Raw genomic sequence first — 6,120 nt, forward strand, 5'->3', positions numbered from 1 at the left:
GTAGGGTTTTAAGGTATGGGCAAGTGAGTTGGAACTCTATCACCAGTCTGAATACTCATTTCTTTCATATTTTTGCTAAGACCAAAAATTGTTTAAAACATCGTTATCAAAGCTTTTAATATTGTTTCAGATGTACTATTTCACAAACAAATTGCCTCTGGAAATCTTGGGGATGCCCACATGGTCAACAAGTATTGGTTTCCTGACTTGGTCTTAGGTATGGAGCCTATGCAGTCTACCATTATTCTGCAAAATGGTTCTTCAAATGCAGGAATAGGATGCAAATGAGACATATATATCTTCTGATTGGGTTTTACAACCATTTTACAAGTGGAACAAGATCTACAGGATTTAGAAACATCACTTTTAATTTTTGACAAATAAAAATGATTCAAGATCTTGTGAACAGTCTTACTGACTCATAAATCACCAGCTAGGAGAGTTTTGTGGGCTAAACTAAGAATTTCCTGTCCATATGGCTTGGGAACAACAATATGATAGCTTACTGACCACTCATCAACAGCGGTTACCTCAGTACTTTCTGACTGATCATTACCAGGAGCAAAAGTGACCTCATCAAAAGCCTGACCAATAAATGTGTCAGCTAAAGGAATAATTTCCTGATTAACATCATTCTCACGAGCTTTGCCATAGCTCAAGCAATGGCACAAACTGGGTATAAATCACGGATTTCTTTTTCACTAAGATTGACTTTCTAAAGAAAGCTGGTCAGTTACATGTCATTTAACCACAACCTGATCTCCAGCTAGATCATTACCTAGTAATAAATAAATATACTAAATGGACAAAGAAGTTACCTACATTCACAGGTCCTGAGATTGATAGTATGATAACAAATAAACACAATGGAAGGGAAACCACACTATACTCCCTGAATAAGAACATTTTCAATAGAAGACTTCTCAGAAAAAGGCAAAGTATTCAATAATTAAAACCTGAGAAGCTCCTGTGTCTCTTAACATTTTAACAGGAATAGGCTTGACAAAATCACTAATAAGCGATAGAGAACCTTTCTACATGAATGGTTAATAATTCTCCATAATAAAATCAGACTGGGGTTTGTTTGACCCAACAATGTATAGCTTTCAATAAATGAGCATGATTCTAACCTGATAGAAGTGTATTAGCAATAGCTGTCTTATTTTCCTTTTTTTTCAATCTGTAGCAATTAGAAATAACATGCCCTTTCCTCTTACAATAAATGCATGGGGAAAAATAAGATAAGGATTTCTGATTAGACATTTGATTCCGAAATATAGTAACATACGGAGATATGGAAGTATTCATATGAGACTTCAATTGATTTTAAGTTAAATCTTGCTGAGAAGAAGATTTATTGACAAATGAAACTCTGTGAGTCAAGGAATAGTCATGAGCTGTACAAGCCATATTTTTAAAGTTTCAACCTTTATCTCATGATGGTAGGTCTTGAAGTCACTATGGACGCAATTCTTGAACTCTCATATCATTATGAGTTGTCTGATGTTATCAGAACCTTAATCAACTTTATTGACTGTGCATCACCTATCGAATAATTTGAACTGCAAAGATGCTGAAATTAAAGTCTAAGGGATAAGCAATCAGGAACCAGGATGCTGCAAATCATCATTATTCATTAGCATAAAACTGCATACAAACTTTGGTTTAACAAATTACAACCATTTTCATTAAAATTATATTGTAGAAATCAAATTACTGATGTACATATGGGCCAAATGAATATAATTACCATACTTTCTGTGTCAGAAAACAGCATAAATTATCTTGTTTGGTGCTGAAAAAACAGACAGGAGAAACAAGAGCCCTTTGAAGGGACTCAAACTACTGTCTGAGAAGAATTTCCAGGTAATTTCATGATACTGTTGTTTTCAAAATTTAGCCACTGTGTGTCATATTGGCTATAAGATTGTCACCATTTTAAGCAGGAAAAACCAAATAACATTGAATGACTTTTCATATGACCATTGATTCACAAGAATTACTTACAAGATTTTCAATTTGTTTATTGAAGCAACCATATTTGAGAATGGATTGGTACATTTTTGATTCAGCTTTGGTTTTGTGTGGTTTAATGCTCTTTTTCAGCACATGATACTTGGCTGCCTGTATATTTGGTGGAGAAAGAACACTTTGGGAAGAACCACTGACCTATGGGAAGCTACTGGCAAGATTTCTCACATACCCATGTTGGACAAGCCAAGACTCAAACTTACGCAGAGGTCATATGTGTTTGTGTAAAGGTGGTCACCACAGACCATTCTGTCACCCTGGGGCCCTTTCATTAAGGACCAACTAGATATCAAAATTATTCTTCAAGTGAAAACTCCAAATCAATGACTTTCCATCTGATGGCCCCAAGTGGCAGAGTGGTCTGAAGCCCTCACCATTATGGACCACTGCCATAACACCTCTGTCTGCATGGGTTTGAGTCTTGGGCTTGGCCAGTGTGGGTCAAAAAGCTAGCCAGCAGCTTCCCATGGGTTGGTGGTTCTTTCCAGTTTTCCTGGTTCTTCCTCCACCAGTTAAATTGACCACCATGTATAGCCTATCTTGTGCTGAAAAATGGCATTAGACCCCACCCCCATAACAACAATTTTTGATTTAGGAAGAGTAGCATTAACAAGATTTTCAATCTGGCCGCCATGATGTCCAGACTGCATGTCAGATCAGCACCATTTTCATTTTGTACAAACTAGACATAAAAAACAATGTTGATATGTCTTTCCCTCAAAGACAAGTAACAATAAGCTTTTCAAGACTAGTGATTTTGTGGCCACACTGAGTATCAAATCAGCAAAATTTGAATTTAGGTCCGACAAGACATCATAGTCTTTTCAGTGAAAACCTCACATTTATATATTATTCTGTTCAAGAGGAATAGAAATAACAAAGTTTTCAACATGTTAGCTTTGGTGGCCAAATTGGATGTCAGATTGGCACCATTTTTGTTCAGGACCAACTGGACATTATGGTAAGTCTTCTGGTTAAAACCCGATGTCAGTATGACTTTCTGTTCAGAACCAACTGGACATCGTAAGTCTTCTGGTTAAAATCCCATGTCAGTATGACTTTCTGCTCAGGACCAACTGGACATCATAAGTCTTCTGGCTAAAATCCCATGTCAGTATGACTTTCTGCTCAGGACCAACTGGACATCATGACAAGTCTTCTGGTTAAAATCCCATGTCAGTATGACTTTCTGTTTAGGACCAACTGGACATCATAAGTCTTCTGGTTAAAATCCCATGTCAGTATGACTTTCTGTTCAGGACCAACTGGACGTCATAAGTCTTCTTATTAAAACCCCATGTCAGTATGACTTTCTGTTCATGACCAATTGGACATCATGATAAGTCTTCTGGTTAAAACCCCATGTCAGTATGACTTTCTGTTTAGGACCAACTAGACATCATGATAAGTCTTCTGGTTAAAACCCCATGTCAGTATGACTTTCTGTTCAGGACCAACTGGACATCATGATAAATCTTCTGGTTAAAACCCCACGTCAGTATGACTTTCTGTTCAGGACCAACTGGACATCATAAGTCTTCTGGTTAAAACCCCATGTCAGTATGACTTTCTGTTGAGGACCAACTGGACATCATGACAAGTTTTCTGGTTAAAATCCCATGTCAGTATGACATTCTGTTCAGGACCAACTGGACATCATTAAGTCTTCTGGTTAAAACCCCATGTCAGTATGACTTTCTGTTCAGGACCAACTGGACATCATGATAAGTCTTCTGGTTAAAACCCCATGTCAGTATGACTTTCTGTTCAGGACCAACTGGACATCATAAGTCTTCTGGTTAAAATCCCATGTCAGTATGACTTTCTGTTCAGGACCAACTGGACATCATAAGTCTTCTGGTTAAAACCCCATGTCAGTATGACTTTCTGTTCAGGACCAACTGGACATCAAGTCTTCTGGTTAAAATCCCATGTCAGTATGACTTTCTGTTCAGGACCAACTGGACATCATGATAAGTCTTCTGGTTAAAATCCCATGTCAGTATGACTTTCTGTTCAGGACCAACTGGACATCATAAGTCTTCTGCTTAAAACCCCATGTCAGTATGACTTTCTGTTCAGGAGGTTTAGCAATAACAAGATTCTGAAGATGGCTGCTTTGGTAGCCATACTGAATATCGGATCAGCATCATTGTTATGCAAGACCATCAAGAAATCACAAGTCTTCTTTTAGGTGGCATCTACAGTTTAATATTTTGCATCAGGTTAAAGAAAATGAATTTCCACATTTTTTTTCCACTGGTCATACTGGCTATTTAAAAGAAACCTTGTACATCTTAGGTACTTCTATTAAAAGAACGTTTCATTACCTTTATTGTGGTCATGATTGATGGGTATGATTTGGGTTACATGGTTTAGCCTTACTTCAGGTGTGCACCTATACAAATAACTGCTACTCTACTTGGTCAATTTTACTTCCTGGACTTCAAACACAAATTGTAAACAAAAAAACAAGTTGTTAACATTTCTTTTACCTTTTATATATTTTGCTATTCACTGATTGCACTTTCAAAACTGGTATTGTCTAATCTGGCAAAGTTTGTTTTCCCTCTCTAAATAACAGCTAAAGACAGTGAACTTGGGACTAATTCAGACATGTTTCAAGCAGATGGGAGAAGCCATTTTGGTTAACTGTGTGCTTAGGTCATGTACGACTTCCACCAGTACAATATGTAAAGAAATTTCAGCTACAGTGCATGAAAGTAACAGGTATGTCAACATTTTCTAAACTGAGCATGCTGCAACTGCAAACGAACTGCACCTTACACCTGTCACTCTCTCAGAAGTACACAGTATCAGTAGAACACCAACACCACCTTAGTGAAACACCCTTGTTGATATGACCATCCATTAAGGAGAACTAACAAAAACATGATGGCTGCCATAATGGTTGTCTGAGTAGCACTATTTTCACTTGGACCAACTTGACCTTGGGATGAATGTGTTCATAAAGCTTTATGGTAATTCTATAAACAGTTTAGGAGTAGTGATAACAAACTCGAGTTAACAGACAGCCATTCCATAAGCCCTTCTAGTCGATGACCAATAGACGTTATAAGTGTACCTCAATGGGATCAATATCCTCTTGTCCAAAAAGAAATTCCAGGATTTCACAACAAGACCACTTCTTTTCAACAATGTAATGTTCAAACCAATTTAATATTCTTGAGATACAAGATTTTTAAATTAGCCTCTGTGGCAGCCATACTGGATGAAAGAATTAGCACCATTTAATTTACAACAAACTAGACACCATTAGAAGACTTTTGGTGAAAACCCCATGTTGATATAACCATCCATTCAGAAGAAACTGGTTTTGCAACTGTGGGTTTTAATTGCTTTTAACATATTAGTGGTTATATCATGCAGGGGAAATTGGATCCAAGTGCCTTTTCCACAGATACACAGGGGCACCCAATTTGGACTGGCTTGGACGGGTATTGAACCCACAAACCCTTGGATTAGGAATCTGATGCTTTAGCAACTGAGATACCATGGCTCCTTAGAAAATATCAGTTCACAGTAGCAACCATATCTGAGGTCATTTTCACCCAACAAGATTACTCTAGTCATTTAGTGAAACCCGCATGTTGATATGACCATCAATTTAGGAAGAGTTTTGATAACAAGATTTTCAAGATGGCTTCTGTTGCTGCCATACTGAAAGTCTCAGCAGTATAATTTTCATTTAAGACCAACTAGACCTTCTGATGAATGTGTGTGCAAAGTTGTATGGTAATCCTCCAAGTTGTTTAGGTGGAGAAGAAATATCAAACATGTGCCAATGGATAGATGCATGTTGAAGGACCTCAAATGAAGGAAACAAGATCATTCCCATAAACTTTTCTGGTCTACGACCAGTAGAGCTAATACAAGTACCTCAAAGGAATTGTGACACTCCACTGTCTGAAAAGGAGTGCTAGAAATTCATGACCATTCCTTCTTTTTAGCTGTTGAGTTTTGAAACCATCCCTGATTTTCCTGAGCAACAACATTGTCAAATTGACCAATGTCAGTCATACTGGATGTAAATCTGTACCATGTCAAATTGACCAATGTCAGTCATAC

This window comes from Sinohyriopsis cumingii, chromosome 17 (genome assembly GCF_028554795.1).
Source record: "Sinohyriopsis cumingii isolate HCF-2022 chromosome 17, ASM2855479v2, whole genome shotgun sequence".
NCBI classification, from domain to species: domain Eukaryota; kingdom Metazoa; phylum Mollusca; class Bivalvia; order Unionida; family Unionidae; genus Sinohyriopsis; species Sinohyriopsis cumingii.